General features: G+C 36.1%; 1 pseudogene; it reads right to left on the minus strand.

Moving 5' to 3' along the window:
• Positions 1 to 4,251: 4,251 nt before the first annotated feature.
• Positions 4,252 to 5,185, minus strand: LOC118995777 (calponin-2-like; annotated as a pseudogene).
• Positions 5,186 to 20,811: the final 15,626 nt, after the last annotated feature.

Consider the following 20,811-nt stretch of genomic DNA (forward strand, 5'->3'; position numbering starts at 1 on the left):
GTATGAAAATAAAATGGGAGCCAACTGTATGGGAAAACATATTTGCCAATGATACCTCAGACAAGGGCTTGATTTTATATATATAAGAATCCACTCCAGAAAGACAAACAACCCAATTAAAAATGGGCAAAAGACTTGAACAAACAATTCTCCAAGAAGGACATAAAGAGGGCAAAGATACATATGAAAAGATGTTCAGCATCACTAGCCATCAGAGAGATACAAATTAAAACACAATGAGCCCTGGCTGGTGTAGCTCAGTGGATTGAGCACAGGCCTGGGAACCAGAGGATCGAGGTTCGATTCCTAGTCAGGGCACATGCCTGGGTTGCAGGCCAGTTCCCTGCAGGCCAACTCCCAGCAGGGAACACACGAAAGGCAACCATACATTGATGTTTCTCTCCCTCTCTCCTTCCCCTCTAAAGATAAATAAATAAATAAAATCTTTTAAAAAAACACACAATGAGATACCACCTTACACTGGTCAGAATGGACATTATAAACAAACCAACAAACAACAAATGTTGGAGAGGTTGTGGAGGAAAGGGAACCCTAGTGCACAGTTGGTGGGAACGCAGACTGGTACAACCACTATGGAAAACAGTATGGAATTTCCTCAGAAAACTAAAAATATAACTGCCTTTTGACCCAGCAATTCCACTGCTAGGATTATATCCTAAGAACCCTGAAACATCACTCCAAAAGAACCTATGCACCCTAATATCCATAGCAGCACAATTTACAATAGCTAAGTGATGGAAGCAACACAAGCGACCATCAGTAAATGAATGGATCAAAAAACTATGGTACAGGAACTTAATTAACAAAATAAACAAGCAAGCAAGCAAAATATAGCCAAAGACACTGAAACTGAGAACAGCCTTACTGTGATCAGAAGGGAGAGGTGAGGGGATAATGGGGTAAAAGGGTGAAGGGTTTACAGGAACAATTATAAAGAACATATGGACAACAACAAGTGGGGGAGGAAATGGTAGAGGGAGGCAGGGAGGGCTGGGGCGGTGGGGAGGGCTGTGGGAAAAAGGCAGAAAACTGTACTTGAACAGCAATAAAAAATGGACTACTACATTGTTTCTATGGATGATATCAGTGCTCTGTGTGTGTGCATGTTTATTATGATCTTTATTTTACTAAAACTATACAATTATTACCCAATCTCTGTTTCAAGGGCAATGTTGGGTGATTTTTTTTCTACATTTCTTCCTGATACTGATGTGATCAATGCCTACTGGAAGGGTATTTTAAGAAACATATTACAGCTGGCAACATCATAACTTTTTTTAATGCAGGAGCTCCAAACAGGGGTGCTGTACACGTGTTCGTGATATTCCCAAAACACATGTGGAGGACCAGCTGCTGTAGATATGCCCTTTATTACTCACCTTACGGGAAGTGCACTGATGAATGCAGCAGCGGGCAGATCAGGCCAGCAACTGCTCCCTACCTCCAGTCTCTGTGCTTCTTACCTGGTTGGGAGGGGAAGCAGCTGCAGAGGGAAGGGAGCCACAGTAGCATATGAAAATGCTACAGGGCTGTGATTAACACAGAGCACTGAGAAAGCCAGACTCCAGATATACACTGTTTTCCTCACTCCTTATGGCTTCTGACCAGGTAGCCAGCCACCTATTCTCTGAGGTTACTGAGGGACCATGTTCTGAGCTACCCCACACCTTCCTGTCTTTACCTTCCTCTCATACACAGATCAGGTAAATCACATACTTGTTTATATTCTCCTAACAGCAGAATATAAACAAAGTTACAGAAAGTGAATAAGAACAGGCAACATCAGCAGCTAGAAAATGAGTTTAACTTTTTTTTCTAGTATGTGTCCTGGATAAAAAAGCAAGTCTTACATTGTTTCACTTTGGATAGGCTGTTCCATTTGAGAAGGGTTATACAATAGGGAGTAAATTTCAAAGTGACCTCCTAAATGAACACAGAAATGTTGACTTAGGAAGTTTATATTTCTTCTAGATTCATGATACCATAATGAGAGTTATGCTGATAATCAAATCTCCAATTGATTCTAAATTGAGATCAACATGTAAATAGGTTTTTGCCTTTTGCTTCAGCAGTGATGTTCAAAAATTGACTCATTTTCTTGTGTAGTAAGGAGAAAAAAAACACTCACTGGTCAGAGGCACAGGAATTCTTATTTCTAATTTTCATTTCACCAGATTTAAAATGGTCATGCATCATTATATTAAATCAACTTTTAGGCAATGCAATTAACGTCTTCAGGCTTTAACTGTTCAATCTATAAAGTGAGGACAATCAAATATTTTAATCTTTCTCATTAAGGATTATACCAGATATTCTTTGCTTAGTTGATGTAAGTCCTTGACACTTTCCCTCGAAATGTCAGTACTTCTTTTTGTTTATCTTGCAAGGGTTGTTTTTAGTACTACCTAACACAAACTCTCCAATTATAAAATACCTTTAGAAAAACATTCATTCAACCAGTTGGCAATAAAAATGTTTTGATTTATCTTCATTGTTTTTTTTTTCCAGTGTCATTTAGTCCTCTTTTACCCTCTTCTCCACAGCAGTCACCAAGCAGTTGTCTGTGAGTCCATTTTCCTCAATTTCTCCACCTCCTGACCCTTACTACTAGCTGTTATCCTGCTCTCTGTCTATTGATCCGTCCCCATTATCCTTGTTAGTTAAGTTTGTTCTTTAGATTCCACATATGAATGAAATAATATGGTGTTTGTCTTTCTCTTACTGGCTTAATTAATCTTGCCTAATGTTCTCCAAATACATCCAAGCAGTCTCAAAGGGTAAATTTTTTTTATGACTGAATAGTATTCCATTGTGTAAATATCCCATAGTTGTTTTATACACTCATCTCCTGATGGACACTTGGGCTGCTTCCATATCTTGGCTGTTGTAAATAACATTGCAATGAACACAGGGGTGCTTATGTTCTTTCCAATTACTGTTTTGGTTTTCTTTGGATATATTCCCAGAAGTAGGAGAGCTGTGCCTAAAGGCAGACCCATCTTTAATTTTTTGAGATATCTCCATACTGCTTTCCACATTGTCTTCCCCTGTCTGAATTTCTACCAACAGTATAAGAGGGTTCCCCTTTCTCCATAGCCTTGCCAGCATTTGTTGTTTGTTGATATATTGATGATAGGCATTCTGACAGGTGTGAGATGATATCTCATTGTGATTTTAATTTGCATTTCTCTGATGATGTAACATTGAGCATCTTTTCACATGTCTATAGGCCACCTGTATCTCCTCTTTGGAGAGGTGTATATTCATGTCTTTTTGACCATTTTTATTTGGGTTGTTTGTTTCTACAATGTTGAGTTTTTTAAGTTCTTTATAAATTCTCGATATTAGGCCCTTACTAGATGTATCAGCAAATGTGTTATTCCATTCTGTGGGTTGCCTTTTTATTTTGTTGATGACTTCTTTTGCTATGCAAACCCTTTTTAGTGTGATGTTATTAATTATAAATAATTTGTAATCATTAATTTATTGATTATTAATTTTAATATTTTTATTTTTGTTTAAAATGGTTTCATTGCCTTTGGTCCACAGGTGGTATTTCACATTATCTCTTGTCCCTAGACCACCTGGGTGGGGCTGGTCCCAGAGAAGGCTTCCTGGTGGGGGTCCCTGTGCAGTACTTCCTGAGGGAGAAGGGACTAGTATGGAAACCGGGATGGGAAGTGGCTTTGCCTCAACCACTCAGAACTCCACTGTCCTGTCTGGTCCTTGGTTTCTTCACTGGGCCCCTGGGAGTGTCCTGGAGAAATCCAATCCCTCATGATGCCTAAAATATCTAGGGACTGCAGCTTGGCCCTGTCCCAGGGGACTTCTTTCTCATCATTCCTGCCCTCCACCACCCCCACCCCTTACCCCTGCCCTCCACAAATACCTTTGTTTTGTTAAAAGTACCTGAAACTTCTGTGGGTACAGAAACCACAAACTGATCAGCAGAGAAAAGGGAAGAGACACAGACGCAACTAGAAGCCATTGGGGCCAGTTTTCCTCCCGGCACAGATTTCTTCTCCCCGCAACAGCTTGTCCCAAAGCCTGCTGGGAAATTGCTACCTGGATGTTCCCTGACAAGGAACCCCCACCCCATAAGCATCTGGATCTGGCCTTCACAGCCCCTCAGCTGGAAGCACTGGAACACAGAAAACAAGGCGAAAACACAGAAAAAACTAAAACCCTACATGGGGTACTGATAGATGGAGGCACCCCACTAAGGGCGCCTCAGTAGCCTGCTTCCTCCCCATGGTAGTGGAGGGGAGTATTCTGGGGCCTTCCCTGGGCTTGAGTAGTGCCCTGCTGACTCTGGAGCCCGATCAGCCACTGGGCAATATGGTCAATGCTTGGGGTTGCGCATTGCCAGCGCAATCCAAAGACCTGGCCACTTTGGTTGGCACCCTGTGTGTAGCCCATCTTCAGAAACACGGAGGAGTTGTCACATTTGTTGGTCCCCAGCTTGGTGTCATAGAGGTGCTGCCGGATCCCAGGAACCATCATACTCACCTGGCCCACACTCCTGTTAGTGCCCATTTGGAGGCTGATGGTTGAGTGGTCCACGGGTAGCAGGATATGGTTCTCGGGGTCCTACAAATGTCTTCCTGTGCTCGTGCCATATGCCGTCAGGCTTGATTGGCTGGCACACTTGTTAGCACCCACCTAGAGCCCAATGGCACACTGGTCCACCCTCACCGTAGCGTTGTCAATCAAATTCCACTCCGGCTTTTCTGAGTACTTGATGCTGATGTTCACACCACTCTGCAGTCTCTTTGTCTTGACCTTCCCTGCCAGAGTCCAGGAGAGAAACCTGCAACCCTGTCGTGTTTCCTCTCTCAAACAGGTCATTGGCCTGGAACAGGTCATTGGCCACGGCGTTCATGCCATAACTGACCACGGCCTTTATAAAGTCAGAGAGGTTTTCTAGGTGATGCCAGTGTTGCATGGAACAGTTGATTTTAGGACTGCAGTTTATTCACGAGTGTGCACAGGATAATCCCATCCTTCACACCCTTCTAGAAGTCAAAACTGATAGGCCCATGAGTCCCTCGATCCAGCTGCGGAGTTCCACCCCCTTCTGAGGGTCGTATTTGGATAGGAACCGGTTCTTGACCTCCCCGGAAAGCCCATGCCAGGGTCCCATGTTGAACTGCATGGAGCTCATTTCAGTGGAGGCAATGGTGGGATAATTTATTAATTTTAATTATTATTATTTTTTAATTTTGTTTCTTTTGCCTGGGAAGATATATCCGATAAAATATTGCTATGAGGAAGGTCCAAGATTTCGCTGCCTGTGTTTTTTCTAGGATTTATATAGTTGCAAGTCTAGCATTTAAGCCTTTAATCCATTTTTAATTTATTCTTGTGTGTGGTGTAAGAGGGTGGTCTAGTTTTGGGGTTTTTTTTTGCATTTATCTGTCCAATTTTCCCAACACCATTTATTAAATAAACTATTTCTAGCCCATTGTATGTGCTTGCTTCCTCTGTCAAATGTTAATTGACTCCAAATGTGTAGGTTTATTTCTGGGCTCTGTATTCTGTTCCCTGGATCTCTGTGTCTCTTTTTATGCCAGTCCCATGCTGTTTTGATTACTGTGGTCTTATAGTATAGTTCAATATTAGGTAGCACAATTCCTCAACTTTGTTCTTCTTTTTCAGGATTACTCTTGCTATGTGGGCATTTTGTAGTTGCTATGCAGGTATTTCGAATATAAATTTTTGAAATATTTATTCTATTTCTGTGAAATACATCATTGGAATCTTGATAGGAATTGTATTGCATCTATAGATTGCTTTGGGTAGTATGGACATTTTAATGATGTTAATTCTTCCTATCCATGAACACAGTATGTGCTCCCACTTATTTGTATCTTCTTCAGTTTCTTTGTTCAGCATCTTATAATTTTCTAGACAGAGGTCTTTTACATCCCTGGTTATATTTGTTCCTAGGTATTTTATTCTTTTTGTAGTGATCATCAGTGGGATTGTTTTTTAATTTCTCTTTCCATAGTTCATTATTTGTATATACAAATGCAACTGATCTGTGGATATTTTGTATACTGCTACATTGCTGAATTCAGTTATCTGTTCTAGTAGTTTCTTGGTGTAATCTTTGGGATTTTCCATGTATAGTATTATGTTATTGGAAAAAATGGCAGTGTTATTTCTTTCTTTCCAATTTGGGTGCCTTTTATTTCTTCTTGGTTGATTTCTATGGCTAGGATATCCAGTCCTATGTTGTCTAAGAGAGGTGAAAGTGGAAATCTCTGTCTGGTTCTCAGTTGTAAGGGAAACACAGTTTTTGCCCATTGAGTATAACACTGGCAGTGGGTTGCCATATATGGCCTATATTCTGTTTGGGTATGTTCCCTCTAATCCTCCTTTGCTGACAGTTTTTATCATGAATGATGCTGTATTTTATCAAATGCTTTTTCGGTATCTGTTGATATGACCATGTGGTTTTTTAAAATCCTTGTTCTTTATGTAGTGAATCATGTCTATTGATTTGCTACTGTTGTACCAACCTTACATTCCTGGAGAAAATTCCACTTGATAATGAGGCATGATTTTTTTATTCTTTGCAATATTTGTTTTTTTAATATTTTATTGATGATTTTAGTGCCTGTGTTCACCAGGGATATTGGCCTATACATTTTGTTCTTTGCAGTGTCATTATTGGGTTTTGGTAATAGCATATTGCTAGCCTCCTAAAGTGAGTTGGGAAGCCTTCCTCCCTTTTGAATTTTGTCAAAGCTTGAGAAGGAGAGGTGTTGGACCTTCTTGGAATGTTTGGTGAAGCCGTCTGGTTCAGGACTTTTGTTTGTTGAGAGTTTTTTTTATTCCTACTTCAATTTCATTAGGTGTAATCTGTCCATTCAGATTCTCTGATTCTTGCTCACTGAGTTTAGGAAGATTGTATGTTCCTAAAAATTTATCAATTTTTTCCAGTTGTCCAGTTTTTTTGGTGTACAGTCATCTGTAATATTTTCTTATAATCCTTTTTATTTCTTCGGTGTCAGCTGTTATTTCTTTTCTTTCAATTAGGTTTTTACTTATTTGAGTCCTCTTTTTTTTTTCTTGATGAGTCTGGTTATAGGTTTGTCAATCTTGTTTATCTTTTCAAAGAACCAGCTCTTGATTCTTTGATCTTTTAAAATCATTTTTAGAGTATATTTCTTTATTTCTCCTCTGATATTTTTATTTCCTTCCTTTTACTCACTTTGGGCTTTGTTTGTTGTTATTTTTCAAGTTCCTATAAGTGTAAAATTAGATTGTTTATTTGAGCTTTTTTCTTGTTTTTTGAGATAAGCCTGTAATGCTATTAATTTCCCTCTTAGGACTGCTTTCCCAGTGTCCCACAGATTTTGGATATTGTGTCCTCATTTTCATTTTTTTCAAGGTATCTTTGGATTTCTTCCTTCATCTCATTATTAACAAGTTCATTGCTTAATAACATATAATTTAGCTTACATTTATTTCTTTATGTGTTTTTCAATGTTCTTGCGATCGACTTCTAGTTTCAAAGGATTGTGGTCAAAGAAGATGCTTGGTATGATTTCAATCTTCTTAAATTTATTGAGACTTGTTTTGTGTCTTTACGTGTGTTCTATCCTAGAAAATGTTCCCCATGCACTTGAAAAGTATGTATTTCTGCTGATTTGGTATAAAATGCTCTGGAGAGATGAATTAAAGTTATTAAGTTTAGTGTGTCATTTAAGGCTGTTGTCTCCTTATTGATTTCTGTCTGGAAGACCTATCCATTGAAATCAGTGTATTGTCAAAATTCCCGATGATGACTATATTTCTGTCAATCTCTCACTTTATGTCCATCAAGATTTGCTTTACATATTTATGTGTTTTTATGTGGGGTATGCGAATGTTTACTAAGGTTATATCATCTTGTTTGATTGTGCCCCTTATCATTATGTAGTGTCCTTTTTGTTTCTTACTATAGCCTTGGTTTTGAAGTCTATTTTGTCACATTAAGTTCTACTATCCCAGTTTTTTTTTTCTTTTTGGATGAAATATCTTTTTGTATGCCTTTACTTTTAGGCTGTGTGTATCTTTCCATCTGAGGTGGGTCTCTTGGAGGCAGCATTTATATACATTTTGTTTGCTTATCCATTCAGCTATCCTATGTCTTTTTGTTGGAACAATTAACCCAGCCATTTACTTTTAAGGTGATTATTGGTACATATGTACTTAGTGCCATTTTGTGTTAGACTATTTTCCTTTCTCTCTCTCTCTCTCTCTTTGTCCTTTATCTCTTTCTTCTTATTCTTCTTAAAGCAAGTCCTTTAAACTTTGTTGCTGTATTGGTTTGGTATTCACAAACTCCTTTAGTTTCTTCATGTCTGAAAACATTCTCTTTTTAAAGATTTTATTTATTTATTTTAGAGAGATGGGGAAGGGAGGGAGAAAGAGAGGGAATGAAACATCTGTGTGTGGTTGCCTCTAGCACACCCCATAATGGGGATATGGCCTGCAACTCAGATACATGCCCTGACTGGGAATCAAACCAGTGATGCTTTGGTTCACAGGCCTGCGCTCAATCCACTGAACTACACCAGCCAGGGCCTAGAAAGATATTTATTTCTCCTTTGATTTTAAATGATAGCCTTGCTGGATAGATACTCTTGGTTATAGATCCTTGTTCTCCATCCCTTGAATATTTCAAACCACTCCCTTCTGGCCTGAAATTTTTCTGTTGAGAAATCAGATGACAGTCTAATTGGAGTTCCCTTGTATTTAACTGCCTGCTTTTCTTTAGCTGCTTTTATGTTTTTCTTATTGTGTATAAGCCTTGTCATTTTAATTATGATGTATGTCAGTGTAGGCCTCTTTGGATCCAACTCACTGGAGACCCTCTGAGCTTGCTGGACTTGTGTGTCTTTTTCTTTCATCAGATTAGGGAAGTTTTGGGTCGCTGTTTCTGCAAATAAATCCTTAATCCCTTGCTTGCTTGCTCTCTCTTCCTTCTGGTATTTCTACTATGTGGTCATTATTACACCTTATGTTGTCCACAATGGTTCTTAAACTTTCCTCATTTTTTAAAAAATTATTTTTCCTTTTTGCTGCTCTGCCTGTGTATTTTTTCTAACTTGTGATTCCAAATCACTGTTTAGATTTTCCATTTCATGTAACCTACTATTTAATCCTTCTAGTGTATTATTTATTTCACATATTGCATTCTTTATTTCTATCTGGTCCTTTTTAATGGTTTCTATGTCATTTTTCATGCTGCTTAGTATCCTTATAATCATTACTCTAAACTCTCTATGTGATAAATTTTTTGCCTCTGTTTTACCTATCTATTTTTCTGGAGATTTTCTTGTCTTCTTTGGGGTCTGTTTCTTTATTTTCTTATTTTGGCTGCTTCTTTGTACTTATTTCTATGCATTATATAGACCTGTAAATACTCTGGTGTAGGACTTTGTCAGATGCTGCCTGTTATTGGCCCTAGGTAACCTATTTGGATCTATCAGCATGCGATTTCCTCTGCTGGGCTGGTTTGTGTGAGGAAAGGATCAGACTATGCACCAATGCCAGCTTTTATCAGAACCAGTCCCTGGGTAGGGTCAGCTGAAATCTCTTAGAGCTCCCAGATATCATTGTTGTAGTTAAAATAATCAGTGATGTAGTCTCAAGCTGTAATCAGCAACCCTGCTTAAGCTCCTCATGGTGGGGCAGAGTAATTCCTGTGGGTTGGGGTATTGTTTCCCCTTGGGCTGATGTCATTCAGAGAGTGGTGCTCTGTCAGAAGAAGATGGTTTCTGCAGTATGGAAAATGACTCAGAACAGGAATCCTGGCAGCTGTTCCTTCAATTCTCTCCTCATAGCTAACAAATCCAGACTCTCCTCAAGCATCTCCAGTCCACTCTGCTCTTCTACTACCAGAGCCCAGGGTAAGTGGCTGCAAACAAAATTTTGTGTATTGGCTCTTTAAGATGGCTGTGTCTCTAGCAGTCTCTCTCTGGCAGACCAAAAACTTGCTGCTTTTCATAGCTGGATGCTATCTGGGTTCTTTTCCAGCTTTAGTGCTGTAGGCTGGGAGCCTAGCTTGGGGTTTAGACCTCATGCTTCTCAGGGAGAAACCTGTGGCTGCTGAAATATCCCTCTGGAACTTAAGCTGATAACCACAGGGGCCCAGCCATCCTCTCTTGCCTCCTCCTCCACTCTCTTCTAGTCTCACTGTGGTGAAGTGGTGTCTTCTCTCTGTCTGTTGTAATAAGGCTTCTCTCCAGCTAGTGTTCAGTTATTTATTTTGGATAATTTTTTTACAACTTAGTTGTAATTCCAGCTTGGTCCTGGGAAGAGGTTAGTGTAGCTTCCACTTACTCTTCTGCCGTCTTGGATCTGAAATTTTTCTCACGTGGGCTATGTTTGGAAGGGTCTCTCCCACATAGTTTAAATAGTTTAGGCCTAGGAAATAGTTCATGTTAGCTGGCTTTTAATATCAAATATTGTTATTTATAGTATCAGAGTAGTATTCTCTAATGTAAGGCAAGTCCAACTTGATCATATAAAATTTTTTCTAATTTCTATTGTATATTTATTTTATAATGGACAAAGCACAGAAATTTATATAATACTGAATATAACATATTAATACATTATTTTAGTTAGTGGGGCTATGCTTCAAAGACTTTTTCCTGATTGAGGTGTATTAGTACAAGCAATTGAAAAGACACTGCTGAAAGATTATCTGTTTTAATGCTGTTGTGATTATTTACATTTTAACTTATTAAAATACATGAAATGCCATAAAAATTTGGTCACTAGTTATCTTCATTTTACAAAGTTAAATGAAGATAACTTTTTTCAGTTAAAAAGTACAAGTCCTCAAAGACTGAATATTATTCCTATAATCCATATTTTCTTATCAACTAAGATATTATTGTTATATCCCAAAGTAACTTCCACGGTATGAGATAAATTCTCTCCAATTTTATTTTTTCACTACTTTAAGTGATATTTGAATATGTGAAACTATACCTTCCTGTACAGGAGATAGTACATTTCTTATCTTTATCAGTGATTTCCTTTATTATAATTAAAATAATTACTGCTAAAGATTTCACTTTGCTTTACTTGTGTATGGACATACATGTAATCAATAAGATTTAAGTAAGTATGCACACGAATCTCAAAAGTTTCAACACTAGTTGTCTCAAAGAAATTAAGTACTGGTCATGAACCTTTGACAATTTATTCAGATTTAAAGAGAACTATGAACTATTTGAAATGTTTCTATCTCAGGTTTATTACTGTGAAATTTTATTTAAAACTGAAACTGGTTTTGTTTAATTGGGGAAAGCCTTGCATTTATCAGAGAAATATTTTTTAATATTTTTATTCTTTTAGATGAATATCGTCAATGAGGAGAACAAAGAAAGAATAATGACAAGGATGTAAAACCACAAAGAGGGAAGTGCTCTCTTTACTCTTGATTCCTTCATTTGATGATCGTGTTACTTTGAAAACGTCATTCAAATTTAGTAAAGCCTCATTTATTTTCTTAAAAATGAAGAATATACTATTTTTATTTCTTGCACAGGTTTTTAACTGATAGTGATTAGTAAATCATAGATAAGTAAATGTATATAATGTGTTATTATTTCCACTAATCATTTCACTTTATTTCATTAAGTCATCCTTAAGGAAACTTTTTGGAATACTTGAAAACTCGAATAATAAAAATGCACCACTTTATTTGATGATAATCATGTGCCAAAATTCTAAAATTTCAATGCATTAAATTTTTTTTATATTTAAATGCATCTATGTATAGACTATTTATTTTAAAGTTACTTTGAAAAGTAGAAAAAAGTTTGTGTATAGGTTAGAACATTTTAAAAACATATAGTTTTGGTGAATTTTACAAGTATATCTATTTCCAAGTGATAAAAGAGTACTTTGAATTTTTCTTTTTTTAATCCTCACCTGAAGACATATTTATTGATTCCAGATAGATGGGAAGGGAGGGAGAGAGTGAGGGAGAGAAAAGTCGATATGAGAGAGAAACATCCATCGGTTTCCCCTCATATGTAACTCAACCAGGAACCAATACCACAGTGTAGACATCTGCTCTGACAGAGACTCAACCCTGTGACCTTTCAGTTTACCGGACAGCACTCCAAGCAAATGAACCAAACTGGTCAGGGAAGTGCTTTGGATTTTTTTAAATGCCTCCTGATAGGATGTCCAAAGCAGACAAGTGGAATATAAGGCCATAAAGGAACCACAGTAACCCTTCTCTCAAAGAGGATTCTGTTTGTTTCTGAAGATAGGCAAGAGTCAAGATTACATAATGAATGTTTATCCTTTAAATATTAAGGATGGATTGCAATCGATCAAATGCTTGGTAAAATGTATTCTATTACCACACCCAATTTCCAGTAGTAATTTATTTCTGAATCTTTTCAAATGCAGGAATCATCATCTATGACCTCATAAATGTATATTTGTATTTTTTCCATGAGAACAACATGTAACTCTATTTCTAACATCAGTCAGAGTGTGAACCCACTCCATGGACATGTCTTAATATTCCGTGCCTATATTCCATTATTTTCCATTATTCCAAAAATATACCATTATTTTTTTAAAGATTTCATTTATTTATTTATCTTTAGAGGGGAAGGAGAGGGAGAGAAACATCAATGTATGGTTGCCTTTTGTGCATCCCCTGCTGAGAGTTAGCCTGCAGGGAACTGGCCTGCAACCCAGGCATGTGCCCTGACTGGGAATCGAACCGCGATCGTCTGGTTCGCAGGCCCGCGCTCAATCCACTGAGCTACACCAGCCAGGGCCTAATCATTATAAAATCATTATAAAAATTTTGCCAAATATTGAGAGCTTAAGAAATAATGTGTAAGACATAAAACAGGTAATAAAGTTGGGATAACATGGTAAAAGACAATAAAGACTCAGTAGGGAACAAAGAGAGTACATTTTCATTGATGGAATGAGGGCACTCTTTTTAGAAACGGCTAGTTAATACAGTCAAATTCTGCAGATCAAAGTACAACATTAAAACAGCTATCAAATTTGGTAATTTGGAGATCATTGGTAACCTTTAAGAAGACAAATTTATTAGAGATGGATTTTACAGTAAAAGAACAACAGCTTGGGAAAATAGAAAAGGGAAAAAGGAAAACAGTATTCACATGCAATTTTTTTGAAGAATTATAGGTGAAGAAGTATTAAAAAATACAGTTACAGTAGAAATAAAAAGCAGAGGTAATGAGACTTTAGGGGCATGGGACTAGCAAAGAAAGGTACCTAGAAGTGCACTTGAGAATATTGCCAGGGTAGAGACTGACTGTGGGACCCGGGTGGGTGGGGCAGGGGAGAGCAATGGGGAAAAATTGAAACAGCTGTAACGGAACAGCAATAAAATAAAAAGTAAAAATGAAAAAGAACACTGTTCATTCTTTGAGTCTATGGTTACATTTACTTCTTTCAGTTAAATATCCCCAGATTTTCTAACATTTCCACCAGTCCCCTAAAGGCTAACTGTATCTTCCTTTTCTTCCCTGTGTCTTACCTCTGGTTCACATATCATTATACTTTTTCTTTTCACAGAGCACTTTCTATCATAAGAAGCCATTTTCATATTGTGAAATATTATTCAATAGAAAATAATGACATGAATGGAAATGCTTTATAAATAAATTAATTTGGGGTTAACAAGTATGTATACCCCTATCTCCATATCTAGAATACATGGAAGGTCTGCTAATTGATTTACATACTTATTTTGTGTTTTATTTGCTGAACCAGCTTAAACAAAGAATTTTATTGAGCAGATCCCATTCAACCAAGCATACTAAGATGAAACTTAGCCACTCCTGAGACAATACTCTTGGTTAAGTTAAGGTAATATATTTAACCTGTTCCTTCAAAGAAAAACTCTATTTTAATCTAAAGAAGAGCTCGCTTTGAATTCTAGTGAAGTTGAAGGGGTATCCTTTTATTGATAGATAATATGTATGCATTTATTTCCTATATTTTCAAAGAGTTTATTACTTGTCCTATACTAGATATTCTGAAGACCCCAAAGGGGCATATAAAATACTTTTGTTTGTAATGATATTTCAGCCTGGTTAATGTTCATAATATATAGAATGTCATAACTGTATAGAATTTATGTATGCTATATGCTTAAGTTGAAAATTTAAAATGTATCAACCCTTAATTTATTAAGATGGGTACATACACATTCATACACATACATGTGTACAATCTGACAGCTGAGGAGAAATAATACATTTACTGTGAAAACATTAACATTTTCAAATTTTTTTCTAATAAGTGAACTTCTAAATGCTAGCCAATTTTTTTTTTTTAATATTTTGAGAGGAGAATGAACAAAGCAGGGACTCTTTTGTGGTTGCTTTATTCTGTGTAACTGTTCACAAGGTGACATTTCCAAATTCTTGCTAATCCGTTCATATTATTTCTTTAATCTTTAGTCAGAACTTCAACTGGAAGTTATATAAAAATTTAACTTACCACTCCTAATGGATTTGAGACTTTTTGAATAAGGTGAGAGAGAAAAAGGGTGGAAGGGAAGAGGAAAGAAAGGGAAGGGATGGGATTAAGAGAATGCCTGATAAATGGCTGCATATCACGTTTCAGAAGCTGGGCTGGATTGTTATGACACAAAGATCACATCTGAATGCGTACCTAGAACTATGTGGAAGTGCCCTGTGAACACATTTTGAACATTTTTATTCCCCTGCACTATGGTCAGATTGCTCAAACCATGCATCTGTTTATTTGTATTTTTGTTGTTTGATTTTTATTTAATTTTTTATTGTTATTCAAGTACAGTTGTCTCTCTTCCATCCCCACTCCTCCATCCTCCCATCCCCACCTCCCTCCCTCGATCCTACCCCCTTTGGCTTTGTCCATGGGTCATATATACATGTTCCTTGACAACCCTTCACTTTTTTCTCATTATCCCTCTCCCTCCCCTCTGGTTACTATCAGTTTGTTCTTTATTTCAATGTTTCTGGTATATTTTGCTCTCTTGTTTGTTTTGTTGATTCAGCTTCAGCTAAAGGTGAGATCATATGGTGTTTTTCTTTCACTGCCTGGTTTATTTCACTGAGTATAAAGCTCTCCAGATCCACCCATGCTGTTGCAACTTTATTTGTATTTATTCATGACAACCATAAATTCAATCCTTAGACATCTCTGAGTTTTTCTTCATTTCTAAATACAATCTCTTATATAAATTTATTTTTGAAATATCTTTCATGAGCACTCTTGCCTCTCTGTTCACTTTATTCTCATCAAGGTCTGGAACTACATGAAAGAAAACTACAGAAATTTTTTGGATTGTCACTGAATCCACCTTCTACCTCACACATTTATATAGGGATATCTCTGCAATTTACCTAATCATTGGTAAATCACTGGCAATATAAGCAAGACCCTGTCTTTGCTTGATATAGTCTTTTCATATATGTATGTATTTGTTGGGAATATATATATATATATATATNATATATATATATATATATATATATATATATATATATATATATATTCCCAACAAATCTAAGAACATATTATGCTCCATTCTATATTTACAAATATTCCTTATGTTTCTTCATGATAGGAATCTTTCCCTTTGAACAAGCTGTTCATTCTTTAAATAGTTCCTCACAAGTTTCCTTAGGCCTTAAAGACCCTCCTATCTTCTGGCCACATGATTTAAAATGTCACACTTCTTTCTTTTCAAAGTCCCTTTAAATGCCTTTTCTCCAGACATGATGTAGAATTGTGTGTCATCGGTTAGGTCAGAAATTTCCAGCAGGTGGGTGGGATGAATGAATTTTATTCCGCTCATTTCTCTGGGGGTTGTATTTTCTTCAGTGGAGATAACTGACTGATCTCTCCCTCAACACAATTAAATGGGAGAACTGTTAATATCCAATAAAGTCTAAACAGTACTCATAAAGAGACACTTGTGAGTTTTATTATGAAGAGGCATAAAATGTATTGATAACCACTGAAATATTAGTACATTTACGTAAAGCAGCAAATCTTACCGTTAAATTCCCTGGTACCTGGCATAAGATATTTTTAGAAGACATTTAATTACTAATATATTGTAAATATTACCCATACAATGAATATATTGTTTGGGCACATATTATAAATATGTATATATGCAATAAATGTATTGTATATATTACCTATACAATAAATATATTATAGAGTAACAAAATCTAGGTTTAATTAATATCTAAATGTATGCTTTTAAAAATTGACATATATTGTGAGTTTAAGAATTGGTAAGTTACTATGAGTTGCTAATATGCGAAGAATTTATAATGTTTATGTATTAGAGAAAAACACCAATGTTGTAATATTCTTTAAAGGTGCAATGTGATTTACAAAATCCAGTTTTTCTACAAATAGAAAATATGGCATAGAAAGTACACAGGAGCAAGGCTTTAAACACTGAAGCACCATTCAATTATATATTAGACAAAACTGTGTGATGTGTTCTATAGTACGTATCGAACTTCACCCTGAGTTTGCTGTGTGCAAAAATATATCAGAAAATGATGCAAAGTGAGGAATGAAATATAAAAGTAAATCAAAGCATGCAATATTATGACAATCTTTTTTAACATACAGACCTGTCAATGTGTGTTCTGATTTAGTCATCACATAAAATGGCAGCATCAAAACTGTCAACATTTATTTAAAAAGGTCTTCAAAGAAAATTGAACTCTTACAGGAAATTGGGAGGTAGCATCATGTGTTCTGAATGACAAATAAAGCATTGTTTGAGAATTGATACACAAGATTGGCATTATTTCAGTACAACATAGTTATATCCTTTAGTATTCATTATGCATTTTTCTTGTGATAGTGTCACAACAAAACTTTCTGACCTGGGAAAAACCTATTTGTAGGTAATTTATTTGGCACTTTTGAATGTGTACATGTGTGTATGTCTGGCACCTAATTACAGAAACACTTTATTTAATGTTAGAGACTATCAAATAAAATATATTTGTCATGATGTTTAGCATATTTAAAATTAAACTCTTATTTTAGTGAAAAAATTGAATAAATTTAGTCCACACTTTGTTCCTGTAGAACAGGAAAAAAAAAGGTGAATTTTTCCTGATCTTGTTATCACGTGATGTGAACTGGAGAAAATGATCGAGCGGTGATTAGCACATCTATATTTAGGGGTACAGATCCCAGAATGAAAGTCAGTCTGTGTGTGAGTTACCTGAAACAAAATGCAAATATAATTTCTGCTAATAATTTTTCACTGAATGTCATTTATTACAACATGTAGCCACAAACTAATTATAAAACCATATCCTATGAAAGAGAAAAAAGAAATTTAGTAATAGTAGCCAAAGCAAACAATATGAAAGAACAGTCAAAAAGAATTATTTTAAAGTCTATATGATAAAATCTTTTTTCTGGTCATGGGCAATAACAAGAAAAACTTTCCATTACTCATATACAATAAAATGGTATATTTTAAGATATCAATTTGGATTTAAAAACTGATTTAATACTTAAATTGTACCCAGTTTTTTTAATAATATTACTCCATAAATTTTATTTTACTTTGTGTTTAAATAGTAGTAAATAATACCATAAATAAAAATTAGCAGTATTTCAAAAATGTATATTGTTACAAAAGAAAATTTTCAAACACTTTCATTTATTCCCAAAGCTTAGTCACCATTACACAATAATTATGAATAAAATTTCCTTCAGAAAGCAATTTTTATAATTTAATGGTATTTGTAGTAAATATCTTTGAATCTTTCTAATTTGTTTGAAAACTTTATTTATTTATATATTTAAACAATTACTGTGAGAAACTAATTTTGTTTATTTTTTTATTGTGGCAAAAAACATACCATGATATTTACCTTCTTTATGAGTTTTGAAGTGTACAGCACAATTTTGTTAATTTTATAGTTAATAGTGGTGTTCAGCAGATACAGAACCTTTTTATTTTGTTCAACTGAAATTTTAACCAATTGCACAGCAACTTCTATTGCTACTATTACTTCCTCTCTTCAGCCCTGAGAAACTATCATATTACTCTCTGCTTCTATGAGTTTGACTGTTTTAAATACCTGATATAAGTGGAATCATGTAGCATTTGTCCTTGTGATTGGCTTATCACACTTACCATAATGTGCCCAAAGTTTATCCATGTTGTTGGATGTCATAAAATTTTCTTCCTTTTAAGGCCAAATAATTTTATTTTATTTTTTTATGCACTCAACCATTAATGGACATTTAGGTTACTTCTACATTGTGGCTACTGTGAAAAATACTACAATGAACATGAAAATGCCAATACCTCTTCAAGGTTCTATTTTCAATTCTTCTGCATGAATATCTAGAGGTGGGGTTGCTGTATCATAGGGTAGTCCTAGTTTTAATATTTTGGGGGAACCCTGCACCATTTTTCATAGTGGCTGCAGAGTTTACATTTCCATTAATAGACTGAAAGCATTTCGATTTCTCCACATCCTTGCCAGTTCTTTTTTTAAATAACCATCTTAAAATGCATCAGGTGATTTTGATTTGCATTTCCCTGATGATATTGACCATCTTTTTATATATTATTGGCCATTTGTATGTCTCCCTTGGAGAAATGTCTATTCATGTGCTTAGCCAATTTTATAATTAGATTTTTTTTGCTACTGATTTGTAGGAGTTCTGCATATATTTTTAAATTAAACTTTTACCAGATACTTAGTTTCCAAATAGTTTGCTCCAGTTCATTGTTTGCCTTTTCACATTGTTGATTATTTCCTTGGCTGTGCAGACCTATTCTCGTTTGATATAATTCCACCTTTTCTGTTTTGGTTCCTTTGCCTGTGCTTTTGCTGTTACAGCCAAGAAAATACGGACTAGACCAATGTCATGGAGATTTTCTTCCATGAGTTTTATAGCTTCAGACTTTTAATAAAAAATTTAATCCATTTTGAAGTGATTTTTTAGTATTGTGTAAGATGACAATACTATTTTATTGTTTTGCATGTGGATGCCCAGTTTTCCCCAAACCATTGTTTTTTAATCCCTGCTACATAAACCATCATGTATCCATGGAATCAATTGTCAAACAGTCATCAAGATGTCGTGTTTGCAGGGATTACTTAGGAATATAGGGACATTCCCATGAAATCATGGAAGGTGAAAAAAACAACAATGTAAAAATGAGTATGGTGTAATTTCAGTTTTGTAAAGCATCAATAAATAAATATACTTACAGATAAAACTTTTCCTTCCCCTTTTCATAGCTGTCCCAGGATGAGAGAAGGATGTCTAATTTTTTCACAAATTGTATACTTCTTCTAACCAAGCCTGAATGGTGGTAAGGAGACAAACCCTTTAGAATTCTTTTTTAAATTTTGGGAGTATGTTTGTTAAATCTGGAGACAAGAGAACAAGAATGGGCTTAGGATAGAAGAAGCCATGTGAGACTGGGTGGAACTGCTTTGGCTCTCTAGAAATGTTATAGGGAAGAAAGGAGCCTAGGCAGGCCTGCTTTGGTTCACTGGAGAGTCAAGAAAAGGAGGCCTTGGAATAGGTTCAGAGGGTTAGCCATGGATGAGATGTCACTGCCTGTTACTCCCTTGGTTGCAGGTCTTGTGGGGATCCTTAGAGTTCAGCAGATGCACGCCTGAGAGGGAAGAAAGGTGTGAGTGTGCTCCTGGGAGGGAGAGCTCCTTAGGAAATTTTAGAAAATTTAAAAGCTAAGTACTCCCTTCTCAGTTATCAAAGTAGTAAGAAGGCCATATAAACATTTTAAACACTGTTGGGGTTTTTTTTTTGGATTATAGACTTTTCACAATCTTATGAATTATCATGATATTATTATAAAATATCAGAATATTGCTTTTTATTACTATTTTATTACCATACCTTATATTCCGTATCATTGATTTGATTCTTAGATTCATCCAGTTTACTGTTGGTTTCCTGTAAATTGTTCTTTATTTTCATCAGTATTTCTGCTGGGTCTTTTTTATTCTGTTGCTGTGCTCACTAAGTTCCTTGAACATCATTATAACCAGTGTTTTGAATACTGCATCTGATAGATTGCTCATCTCCATTTTATTTAGTTCTTTTTCTGGAGTTTTGATCTGTTCTTTTATTTGGTCCATCTTTCTTTGTCTCGTCATTTTGTCAGCCTCTCTGTGTTTGGTTCTATGTATTAACTAGTGCTGCTATGACTCCCTGTCTTGGTAGCCTAATGTAGCAAGTGTCCTATAGGGTTCAGTGGCACAGCTTCCCCTCTCACCCACGCTGGATACTCCAGGTGTGCCTTCCATGTGGGCTGAGTATACCCTCTTCTTGTAGCTGAGTTTTGATTGCTATGGCAGGTCAATGGGAGAAATTTACCAAGGCCAGTAAGATGTAAGGACTGGTTGTGTGTACTACCACCAACCTCTGCTCTCCATGGAGGATCATCTGTATAGGGGCAGAGTGATGGTGCTTTGACATTGTTTGTACCTGTCCTCTGGGGTTTGCAGGTGATGCAGGCCAAGGTTAGCCTTGGCCTATGTTCTGCCTGGGGCCAGCCAGCATAAGCTATAAAGTAATCTGCAATCAGCTGCTACTTGTGCTGGACTTGGAGTTTCAAAGGTGGAGTTCGACTGTGATCCAAAGCTGGCTGCTGCTAGTGTCATGCCTGGGGACACTCAGCCTGAGCTATAGAGGCTGAGGACTCACTGAGGCTGGCTATTGCTTGTTTGAGAGGATTTAGGAAGGTGC

This window comes from Sturnira hondurensis, unplaced genomic scaffold (genome assembly GCF_014824575.4).
Source record: "Sturnira hondurensis isolate 20B ecotype Veracruz unplaced genomic scaffold, ASM1482457v3 Scaffold0010428, whole genome shotgun sequence".
NCBI classification, from domain to species: Eukaryota; Metazoa; Chordata; class Mammalia; order Chiroptera; family Phyllostomidae; genus Sturnira; species Sturnira hondurensis.